This window comes from Neophocaena asiaeorientalis, unplaced genomic scaffold, assembly GCF_003031525.2.
Source record: "Neophocaena asiaeorientalis asiaeorientalis breed wild unplaced genomic scaffold, Neophocaena_asiaeorientalis_V1.1 scaffold145, whole genome shotgun sequence".
Classification (NCBI taxonomy): domain Eukaryota; kingdom Metazoa; phylum Chordata; class Mammalia; order Artiodactyla; family Phocoenidae; genus Neophocaena; species Neophocaena asiaeorientalis.
The window spans coordinates 2,503,004-2,514,653 of NW_020172629.1; positions in this window are offsets into that span (position 1 = coordinate 2,503,004).

An 11,650-nucleotide genomic window follows, 5' to 3' on the forward strand; every position below is an offset into this window, starting at 1 on the left:
CAGCTTTGCAAAAGTTATTTTCAGTCGCGAAATGGCATTGCAATGGCAGTAGAGAAAGCCCTCCCCTTGTTACACTCAACCCGATACATTTATAATACAGTCCAGACCCGTAAGTTTCTCCTGCATGGAACACAGAGCTGTTCATGTACGGAAAACTGAGAGCTGCTACATTTCCCTCACCACAGAGACTGGAAGACTTTGCCTGAGATTGATCCAGTTTATGAGGCTCTAACAGGGTAATGCCTGCTCTGAACTGGCCTAAGCCTTGTTTCAGAGTAAGTTCGGGGACTGAAACATTTCCTGGAATTGCTCTGGTCTGTGAGCAGGTGGCTGAATATCCCATTTCATTAAAGGTACACAAAAGATTTCCGCGTCCCGTCTCTTCAGCTGCTAAAGCGAGGCTGAGTGAACAGGAGCTCAGGATGGGGACGAGGGTACTGTGTTTATTTAGCCAGTTTTCAAAGTCTTCTGCGATCTTACCTGAGGAGTGTTTCTGGCAGTTCATCTAGAGACCTGGATTAGACATAATCAAGTCATCTGGTGCCCGGGAACTACCCACCCTTGAATTATAGACACTCCCTTTATGTTGGTGGTAAAAAGAGAGGAGCGAAGGGGGCCTATTTAAATCTAAACTTGCTTTTTCTACTTCATGTTTTACATAGACCTTTTGCTATGAATGTTCACTTTCTGAGAGTTTCAGATGATCTCTTTGCAATAATGTAACTAGCAGATAAAGCCTTAGAGTTGGGATATACTCTGAAAAGTATTAATATTATAAAATGTTAATAAAGATATTTCAGTTCAGCTCTAACACGTTTATCTCACACACTAGGAAGCTGGCCAACTACCCACTCATCTACCACCACACTTGCTCTTGGTGAATTAGCCACAGGGGGATTTCATATTGACCCCTGAATGCCGCCAAAATATGCAAAGAAAGCACCTCCCTGGCGGCCCAGTGGTTAAGACTCTGCGCTTCCACTGCAGGGGGCTTGGCTTCGATCCCTGGTCGGAGAACTAAGATCCCACATGCCGTGTGTGGTGCGGCCAAAAAAACGCGAAAAAAACAAAAAACAAACAAATAAAACACCCAAAGCACGAAAATATGCAAAGAAAGATGCATGAAATCTGCATCCAAGGCCTAGGACCCAAACTTGGTCCTTTGTGGATTTTCCGTATAGATCTTCAAAGATTCACACCTGAAGAATCTCTTACTGAACAATTATAACACGAGTGCCTGGTACAAGGCCGACTGGTCTGGAAAGAGCGGATGTGCTGAGACAGGGCAGGAGTTCCTGCCTAGGTTTGTGATTTAAGACGAGACAGTAGCATGTGAAAAGCAGTATTGCATCACTATTTTCATCCATTAGCCACTGTTTTTCTAGTGTGTTGGCTCCTTATAAGTGCTCTACAGTTTTTGTTGTCCTGTGTGATATACATTCCCCAGTTCAGGAACACAAGACAGCCAAGGACAATGAGTTAAAAGTCCCCTAAAGTAATTTTCTCATTAGAACCTATAGCTCTTCGTGTTTGTTCTGTGTCTTCTCTCGGGTAGGTTATTTTTCTGGTTATGTCGAGTCTCAGTTGCAGCATGCAGGATCTTCCGTTATGGCGCGTGGGCTCCAGAGCACATGGGCTCTGTAGTTTGCGGCACACAGGCTCTATAACTGAAGCATGCATGCTCAGTAGTAGTGGCGCGTGGCTCAGCTGGTCCGTGGCATGTGGGATCTTAGTTCCCCGACCAGGGATCGAACCCATGTCCCCTGCATTGGAAGGCGGATTTTTTACCACTGGACCGCCAGGGAAATCTCCTCTCAGGTAGGTTTTCTATTTGAAATTGTAGAGTTTATTCTTATTCACCCATCAGACCTCAGCTAAAGTGTCATTTTCTCACTTTCCTCATCACATCAAGCCTCCCCAAGGTTGCTAAGGCAACAGGGCCCTGTCGCCTGGCCGTGTCTGTGCTCTGGTCCTCCGTCCAGCTGTGTGCCCCTGAGGGGAGAAGTGCCTCTCTGTCAGTCATCCTGGTCTGCCCTGAGCCTCAGGGTCTGGCTCCTCATTATTATTCAGGAAGAATGCTGAATAAATCATCCACTCATCCATCTATCAGCCATTCAACAAACATTTTCCGATAGGAGGGCAGGCACTCTGCCCACTGCCATTTTGCTGCCCAGCCCTCAGGCCCCTCCAATCTGCTGGGAAACTAAAGTTGTTAGGACCACTCACAAAATGAGAGATCTGAGTAGGGATGGGAGGAGGGCTCCTCCGAGCAGAGTTTAGTGCAGGCGTCGTTTCCAACAACAGCGTCGGTTTGCTTTCCTCACCGCCCCCTAACGAGGCTCTTCCTGCCCTGGGTTATTGTGTCACCAGCGCCCCAGCTCGGGGAGGTGACCCGGGCGTAGGGTCAGACTGCGTTGGGTCCTCCTTGCCCTCAGCCTCGCTGCCAACCCTGGGTAGTACCCACTGCTGCCAACTCAGAGGCTGTCACTAGGGCCTGGGACCGCCGCCCAGCTGCTTGCTTGTCTTTCTCACGTGCACACTGACGCCCTCAGAATTTGTCTTTTCACTGCAGAACACTGTGTACTTTGACAGGTGACTGACATCCTGCCGCCCTTCAGATTGTGTCTCATTTGCCACCTGACGGCTCTCAGACCCATCCTAACTCTCCTGGTGACCCATACCAGTGTGAACAGCTGGCATCACCCTTTCCCCTAATTTTGCGTCAATCACATTGGTTGCCAAGACCCCGCTAGGGCAAGGGGAGCGCCAGCAGATAAGCTCTGAAAAAGGGCCCAGGGTGAGGCGGCGGCTTGACAGGAGCCCCTCAGTCAAGTCACCTCCTAATGAATTGCTTCCTGCAGCCCCAGAGGCGATCAATAGCCCTCCACGTGACCGCCTTGTCGGGCCAGTTCTGGGGAAGCCCGCTGAAAAAAGGTCAACATGCCAACAAATCACTGGAAAGATCATTTCAAAGTTTCCCAGGTCCGAGCAGGGAGAGCCTGCACTTCACTCCACCTCACAGGATCAGAAACGGCCTTCGGGTCCTCTTGGAAATCTGCGCACACGGGAAAGTCCTGTCAGGGGGCTTCTCGTAAAGGAAACTGTTGTGTTTCCTGAGATCCACAGACAGCTCTTTGCATTTGTTTAAATGGTCGTTGAAAAACAGAGAAAAAATGTTACCGAAAAACGTAATTTGATGTAAAAAATGTTACCCGATGTGTGCCAGAAATTATGCTGTGTGCACTGGGAGCCACACAGATTCCTGCTCTGATGCTGGAGTCCACCTGTTCACCAAGGAGATCTAGTTTACGCTTCCGAAGACACACAGCTCTTTGGGGACCCTGTTTCTGTTTCATCTTAGCAACCCCAATCCTTCTCCGTAACAGGTATTTGAAAGGAATTTAGGAAGGAGGAAGATGGGTAGGTAGGTAGGTTGTCAAACACTGAGCTGCTGGGCATTACGAAACCAATTTTTAACTTAAAAGAGCCTATAGTTTTAAATCTAGCACCTGGACTTAGTACTTGGTTGTCAGTTAAAAGCACCAGGTAATTACTACCTGAGAACCTTGGCTCTCCAAGAAGGAAGAAGAAAAGTTGGGAAAGCTTCCTTTTTCCAAATAGTGTTGCCTCCTGTTTTTAATCCAAAGGCTCCTTCCTCATGGACTTGTTTCTCCAGGGATCTCACTGTCCTTCAGCCTGTGTTATGGGCTGCACTGTGTCCCCGCAAAGAAGGGAAGTGGAAGGCCTACCCCCAACACCTCAGAATGCGACCTTATCTGGAAAGAGTCTTTGAAGATTTAACCAAGTTAAGATGAGGTCACAAGGGTGGGCCCTGATCCAATAGGATTAGTGTCCTCCTCAAAAGGGGAACCGTGGGGGAATTCCCAGGCGGTCCGGTGGTTAGGACACGGCGCTTTTACTGCCAGGGCCTGGGTTCAATCCTTGGTCAGGGAACTAAGATCCCCCCCCCCACACACACACAACACCCCCCAAAAGGGAGAACCATGGACGCAGACAAAGTGAAGGCAGTGGGGAGGACTCCAGTGAGGACAGAGGGTTGGCCCCAAGGAATGCCTGAGGCTGCCCCAAGGATGAGAGCCCTGGGGCCTTCAGAGGGGGTGTGGTCCTGCACACCTTGACTTGAGACCTGGCCTCCAGAACCGTAGACAATAAATCTCTCTCGCTTTCTTTCCTACGATTTTTACTTCTCCAGGAGCACAAAAGGATGTTCTATGTATCCACCCGTTTCGTCTGAACTTCTAGAGTTTCTTTTCCTGTACAGTATATTGAAATCTAATCCAAATTACCCATGCCACCCTAAGGTGGGATACCTGTGCTGTATTACAGATAGTTGAAAATGACAGTAAATAGTCACTAGAGAAGTCACTATGCTAGATTTCCGTTGTTTGGAAAATGCTCTTATATGGACCCTCTTTATTTCTCAGGGAGATGGGTGGAGGACTGCTGCTGGGCAAATCAAATGGGAAACTAAGAGGCTCTGCTTAGTCACAAGCAAAAGTGTGGTGGTCTCTGTAAACGTAATTGGCTTAGATTAAAACCAGCACTAACCAGGTAGAACTTCAACACCCAGTGTTAGGCTCTCCTGCTGAGAAGCCCAGTTAATCTCCTCTCTGCAACTGGCCCTTAGGGCAACTGACTGGCAAACAAATAAAATAGGGAAAGCAGAGGCGCCCTCCCCTGGGGGCACCTCACCCCAGGCTCCACCCAGGTTTGGCAGCCAAATCCCCTGTCCTACTGCCCTACAGTTCTCCCTTCCTGGGGGCCCAAAGACACCCCAGCCGTAGAAATACATGGCTGGAATGCTCTTCTATTATTGGGAATATGATCACAGTATAGAGGAATGTCTCAGGGACCGTCCACACCCTCCGCTTTCCCACCTCCCCTTCACAACTGAGGAGCTGACCGCCCAAGAGGAGACTGGACAAGCAGAGTCTGTGGCCACTGCAGCCCTGTGTCCAAGCCCAAGGTCACGGTAGCCCGTGTCCACCTCTCTGGTAACTCCCGGCTCCTGCATTCAGTCCGAGCAGCCCCAGGTGCCCAAGCTGTTCCCCCTTGCTGGTGAGCCCCAGCCCCGACTCCTGGGCCAGGCACGGCTCCTAGTGACCCTGGCAGGCAGTGCAGCCAAGGGTGCAGGTGCTGCGCTGTCTCTCCTTCCCCTGCACTGGGGCACCCTGTTGCCATAAGAGAGGTGGTGGGGATGCTTCTGTGCTCCCCTTGGGAGCACTGTGTGACCCAGGTCACATCACTGGGCCTCCCCTGGCAGCCCACGCCTCGTCCCAGACATGACCCCAGGGGCCGAAGCACTGACCTTACCGATGGCAGAAGCCTGTGCTTCTGGGGAGGCCCACACACTTCCTGCCACCCTCCTGGACTCTGACAGGAGTCCCCCTAATAAGTGTGACTGACATCTCACCATGGTTTCGATGTGCATTTCTCTGATTTTAGTGATGGTGAGCATATTTCCATATCCTTACTGGCTATTTGTATACCATCTTTAGAGAAATGTCTATTCATGGCCTTTGCCCGTTTTTTAATCCAGTTAATTTTGTTGTTGTTGAATTCTAGGAGTTCTTTATATACTCTGGGTATTATCCCCTTATCTGATATATTATTGGCAAGTATTTTTCCCATTCTTAGCTTGCCTTTTCACTCTTTTGATTGTGTTCTTTCACGTACAAAAGTTTTTAAGTTAGCATTCTTAAGTTAGCATTTAAGTTAGCATTTAAGTTTTAAGTTTGAGGTAGTCCTATCTGTCTGTTTTTTCTTTTGTTGTTGGCGTGTTTACCGTTGTGTCTGAGAAATCATTGCCGAGTCCAAAGTCACGAAGATTTTCCCCTGTGTTTTCTTCTAGAAGTTTTATAGTTTTGGGTCTTATGCTCAGGGCTCTAATCCATTCTGAGTTAATTTTTGTATATGGTGTTAAGATAATGGCCCAGCTTCATTCTTTTGCACGTGGACATCCAGTTTTCCCAGCACCATTTGTTGAAGAGACAGTCCTTTCCCCATTGAGTGGTCTTAGCACCCTTGTTGAGATCATTGACCATATACACAAGGGTTTATTGCTGGGCTCTCTATTCTCTTCCATTTTCAATCTATCTTTATGCCATTACCACACTGTTTTGATTACTATAGCTTTGTAATATGCTTTCAAATCATAAAGTGTGAGTCCTCCAACTTTGTTCTTGTTTTTAAAAATTGTTTTGGCTATTTGGGGTCCCTTGAGATTCCATTTGAATTTTAGGGTTTTTTTCAATTTCTGTGAAAAAATGCCATTCAGATTTTGATAGAGATTGGGTTGAATCTGTAGATGACTCTGGATAGTATTGAGATCTTAACAATGTTAAGTCTTCCAATCTACGAACACAGGATGTTGAAAACTATGCTTTTTACTCAACAATGTATCATGAATATCTTTTCATGTCAACCACACAAATTCATTCATCTATTTATTCAATGAGTGTTTGTTTTTTTTTAAAGCGCCATGTTCTAGGCATTTTGAGATATACTGGTGAACAAAACAAAGATTCCTGCCTTCTTGAAGCCTCTTTTCTAGCCAGAGGACATGGACACTAAACACTAAAGAAATAAATGATATAATATTTTAGGAGATGACAAGTGCTATGGGGGAAAAAAGTAGAGCAGAGTCAGGAGAATTAGGAGGGAGGGTGGGCAGGTGGGTTGCAATTTTAAGTAGGCTGGTTGAAATGAAAACCTCACTAAGAAGGTGGCTCAGTCCCTGTTCCCTGGAAAACACAGCCTGAAGTGAGGTGTGGTACTGATGCTTCTTCCTGGGCGGGAGCAATCCCAGGGCAACAAGGGTGAGGATGGGAAGTGAGATGGGGAGGGCACAAAGCCAGGGGAGCTCAAGCAGCTGACTCGGGGCTGACCCCGCTTTGTTTCAGGCCGGGGAGCTGCACGTGGGGCTCCAGCCACACGGGACACCTCCAGGCAGGTTGTATGGAAAAGCCATGCTTGGGGACGGTCCACTGGAGAGGGAGGGAGGAATCTAGCTGCCTGCTCTCTGCCACCTCTTTGAGTTGCAGTTGGCTCCACGGAGTTCTGTCCCCCGCCTCCGTACTGTGTCACTTGGACGCTTTGGCAGCTTCTGCAGGAAGCCGACCCCTTGCCTCGGACTTAGTGCTTCATCTGGGACCCGAGAGGGTGGGAGGGACCAGAGGCTCCCGGCATGGCTGGCCAGCCTCAGACAGGGCCCCCTGGCCACACGGGTCGGTCTCCAAGTGGCAGAAACCAGGCAGGTGGGCTCAGGTCGAGATCAGGTGAGGTGTGTCTGACTCAGACCATTTTATTGCATTACTCTCAGGGCGATCGCTTCCTTTTTAGTAGCCACACACTCTTTTACAGAGTAAATTTTAGACTACTTAAGTGGCCCCTTCTAGGGAGCAGCTGGGTCATCTCCGGTGGTTCTCCGCCACTACCAACGGTCAGGCAGGCACACGTGTCTGCGCTCCCTCGCCACCCTGCCTGACTGCTTCAACCGCCAGCGCTCTAGAAGCAACACTTCCAGGTTTATAGCATATGCACATCTGATTTTTGAACAGATACTGTGAATGTTCCCTTCAATGTGCTGTCCCTGTTTACACTCCCACGACTGGGAATCTCCCACCTGTGTTGACATGCGGAACCACTTTACCTTCAGTGTTTGCCCATCTACAGGTGAAAATGGTTCCTGTTTTTTACCTTGCAGTTCGCTGATCACTAGCAGACTGAATCTTTGAGTATGTTTACTAACCATCTGTATTTCTCCTGCGAATGTTCTGATCAGCTTCTGGCCCATTCTTCTACAAGGTTGTTTGTTCTTTAGTTGTTACTATTTCTCACTTCTAGGGCCTATCTGCATATTAGGAGCGCTCACTCCGTCTTTCTGCGCAGCGGACCGCATGTCCTGACTTCCTGGGCCAGTCCCAGCTCCTGCCTGTTTTCTTAGCTTAATTACTAATAGCTCCGCCTTTACACTCCAAAGTGCCTGAGCTGGAGTGATAAACAGTATCTAACGTAACACCCTGGTTCTGTATGGCTCTCTCTAGGTTCCCGAGTCTTATTTACGAAGACCAAGTATAAGAACACATTAATAGACAGTCTATAAGTTGAGGAAGCTGTCACTGGAGGTAAACATTTCAATTCTCCTTTGGAGGAGCTCTTAGTTTTAAGAAAAATCACCAGATAGACCCTTCAGCCATCTATATACAATACATTGTTATATTACTTAGCATGGATAATCAGTAAATGTTTGCTGAATTAATGAACAAATGGATGGAGGAACCAAGCAATAGGATGTTTCTGCTGATTAAGTCTTTAGTTGAAGGTGAAACGGTGGGAACGGACCAAAGAAAAATCAGATCTGAATCAAGGGCTTGAACTAAGCAGAACGAAGCACCCCCTAACCTCCCACCCCGGCAAGTGTTCTGAAGAACAGAACCTTCTGCCGCGTACTGGACCAGCCACACGCTCTGTTATGCAATCAACAATCTCAGAGAGCACGGAGAAGCAGCCAGAGGACATGAAAAGTTGGGTGGATGGGGAGCCAGGGCCTCCTCACCACTTAGCGCCCCGGAACACAGCGGCATTTGTTCTGGAGCCTGATGGACGGGCACGCTGAAGGTACTAATGATGAAGCCCTTGTTGAAAGCCACGGGTCACTCCAAGTGACCATGGAGTGGCCAGCAGAGGCCACAGCACTGAAGCTGATAATGACCAGCGTGCCCACAGAAGATCTACTGGGGCCTCGATGTGCACTGGCTACTGTGTTAGGACTTTGTCTATATCATCTCGCTTAATCCTCATAATAACCTGAGAAGTAGAGACTACTCCCATTTTAAGATTAGGAAACAAGGCACAGAGAGGTCACATAACTTGTCCAAGGAAACACAGCAAACGGCAGAGGTGGGGTTAGTCGTAACCACAGGTCAGAATAAGAGTAGCTTGTGCACCTCAACAGTTTTTCAACACAGATGAAAGCCTGGGGGCCAAGAACGAGTAGAGCAAAGAAGACAAGCGAGTGCCTGGTCTAAAAGCTTCAAAGGACTGACTCACAGTCCAGTTTCATGGAAATGCCTCTACAGACTCTGCATCTTCTAAGTCATATTAACTTTAAAAACACCCTTTCAGAACCTAAGCCAACCCAAGTAAAGGCATCCCTATGCCCTGGAGCTCAGGGACCAGTAATCAAGATCGAATGAATGCCTGGCCAACTTAACACTTATGTTAACAGAGAAAAGGTGTGTAACATGCAAGAACAAACCCTCATCAGCTGCCTGTGCCGGATTTGGGACGATAGCTCAAATTGTGCCCCCTGGCCGCCTAGGCCAGGAATTTCCAGCTACTTGGCTACAGTCAAGGAACTGAAGTCGACCCCATAATCCTTGATTCACTCAGAATTATATCCAGGGGTGGGTTTTGTTGCTTTTTTTTTTTTTAACTTACATTATAGCAAGGTGAATTCTGTTCTTGGCTTGCAAACCTTGAAGGCCAAGTTCCTGAGAACTGGTATTGATGGAGCTGCATCTGTAACCGGGTTACGGGATTGGGGCTGTGACCACATGACCTTAATGACACAACATGCCATTCTCTCCCCTGGGTGCTGGCACCTGCCTTCGAGCTCTGCTCAGGCCCACAGACCATTAGACCGAATCTAAGCAAAGGCCTCCAAGCTACCAGGGAACAAATTCAAGCTCAGGCCCTACGGAGGAGGGTTTTCCAAGGAAGGTGCCCACAGTCACTTGGATGTTAGCAACTCCTTAGACAAAACTGTCAAACACGGGAACCTGCATAAGCCACCTTGGGGCATTCCTGAGGGTGTCTGTGCCCTGATCCCGCCTACACCCGCCCACTTCTGTCCCACTTGTGGGGTGGGTGCAGGAACTTCACGGCAGACGTGAGCAGACACCCTGAACAGGTCCCCGTGATACCAAATTGTGAGAGAATAAACTTCTCTTGTTTTGAGCCACCAAGCTTTTGGCAAGTGGTTACAGCACCCACAAGACACTGATCTATTCCATGGTGACACTGACCCCCCAACCCGCTCCAGAACGTCAGAATGCTTGTTACTGAGCCGAAAACAAAGCCACTGGGGAAAAATCGTAGAGAGAGAGAGAGAACACATTTTATTTAACCAAAATACCTGATTTTGAGTCCAATCTCTGATTCTCACTACATTATGACCCATCATCTAATTCCTGAGATAAGTTTCTTCGTTTGTAAAATTGGGAGAAAAGAAATATTCACACTACTGTTACGAGATCAGTTAAGGTAACATTTTAGATTATTAAATAAACAGCAAATACTGCAAATAGTAACTAACGCACAACTAAGCCATTAGCTGACATTAAATTTCAAAGATGATAATAATAGTCACTCACTTCTTGCACCTTTAATGTATAATCATGAATATCAGTAGCAGTATAGAAACAAAAAGACATCTTTATCTTTTATCTCTAAAGTAGCACCAAAAGGAAAAGAAAAAAGATTCAATAGCTCTGCATAAAAATAACAGAAATGTGGGCGTTCCCTGGTGGCCTAGTGGTTAGGATTCCGGGCTTTCACTGCCGTGGCCCGGCTTCAATCCCTGGTCGGGGAATTGAGATCCCACAAGCTGCTCGGCACAGCAAAACGACAACAGAAATGTATTGAAGAAGTAATTTCCGCACAGAAAATATACATTTTTAGAGGCCAAAGCTTCATAATCATAAGGCACGAACTTCTGACCCTAAAGCTCTGCGCATCCTCCCCTGCCCCGCCCCACAGCACTCACCAGGTGAGCGCTGCAAATAGCTGCCCCATTAAATTCTTCTGGCTACAAATTAACTTTGTTATACCGATGCTCTTCATGAAAAGTCAGACCCTCATTAATCCCGGTGGACAACTGAAAAAACTAATTCCACCGTAAAGACGACGGTTACCCAGGGAGGGCACAGAGCAGGGATGCAGCCCACTGTGACGCTTCAGTGCTCGGCTTGAGAGCTGGTACCCGGGGTTCACTCTTTGTGTTTTATTACTTATGCGTTACATATATTTTTATGTATTAAAATAGCTGAAGTAAGTAGAAAAAGAAAACAAAGCTTCGTGTCAGGCACGTTTCTCGCAAGGCTCAAGACACTCCAGCAGTAGCCCTGTCACACACTTCCTGTCTGGTGCTCTCCGGCCGGTGGGTTGACTTCCAGGGTCACTGAACTAGGCCCCATGAGATGGCTGGGGCAGCACTGCTCTCCCAACGCACACAGCGGAGCAGGTAATGGACTCAGTGCCCCTGAGCTCATTTCCCCCCTTTTACAAGTGTTTTTTTTGTTGTTGCTGTTGTTGTTTTCGGTACGCGGGCCTCTCACTGTTGTGTCCTCTCCCGTTGCGGAGCACAGGCTCTGGAGGCGCAGGCTCAGCGGCCGTGGCTCACGGGCCCAGCTGCTCCGCGGCATGTGGGATCCTCCCGGACCGGGCCACGAACCCGCGTCCCCTGCATCGGCAGGCGGGCTCTCAACCACTGCGCCACCAGGGAAGCCCCCCCCCTTTTAATCTGCACCTCGTGTTCTCATTCGGCAAGAGGAGCCCCTCCAACGAGAGATCGCAACAAACACGCGCATCACAGGACAAAGGAGGCGCTTCTCGCCCAGGCGCCGGG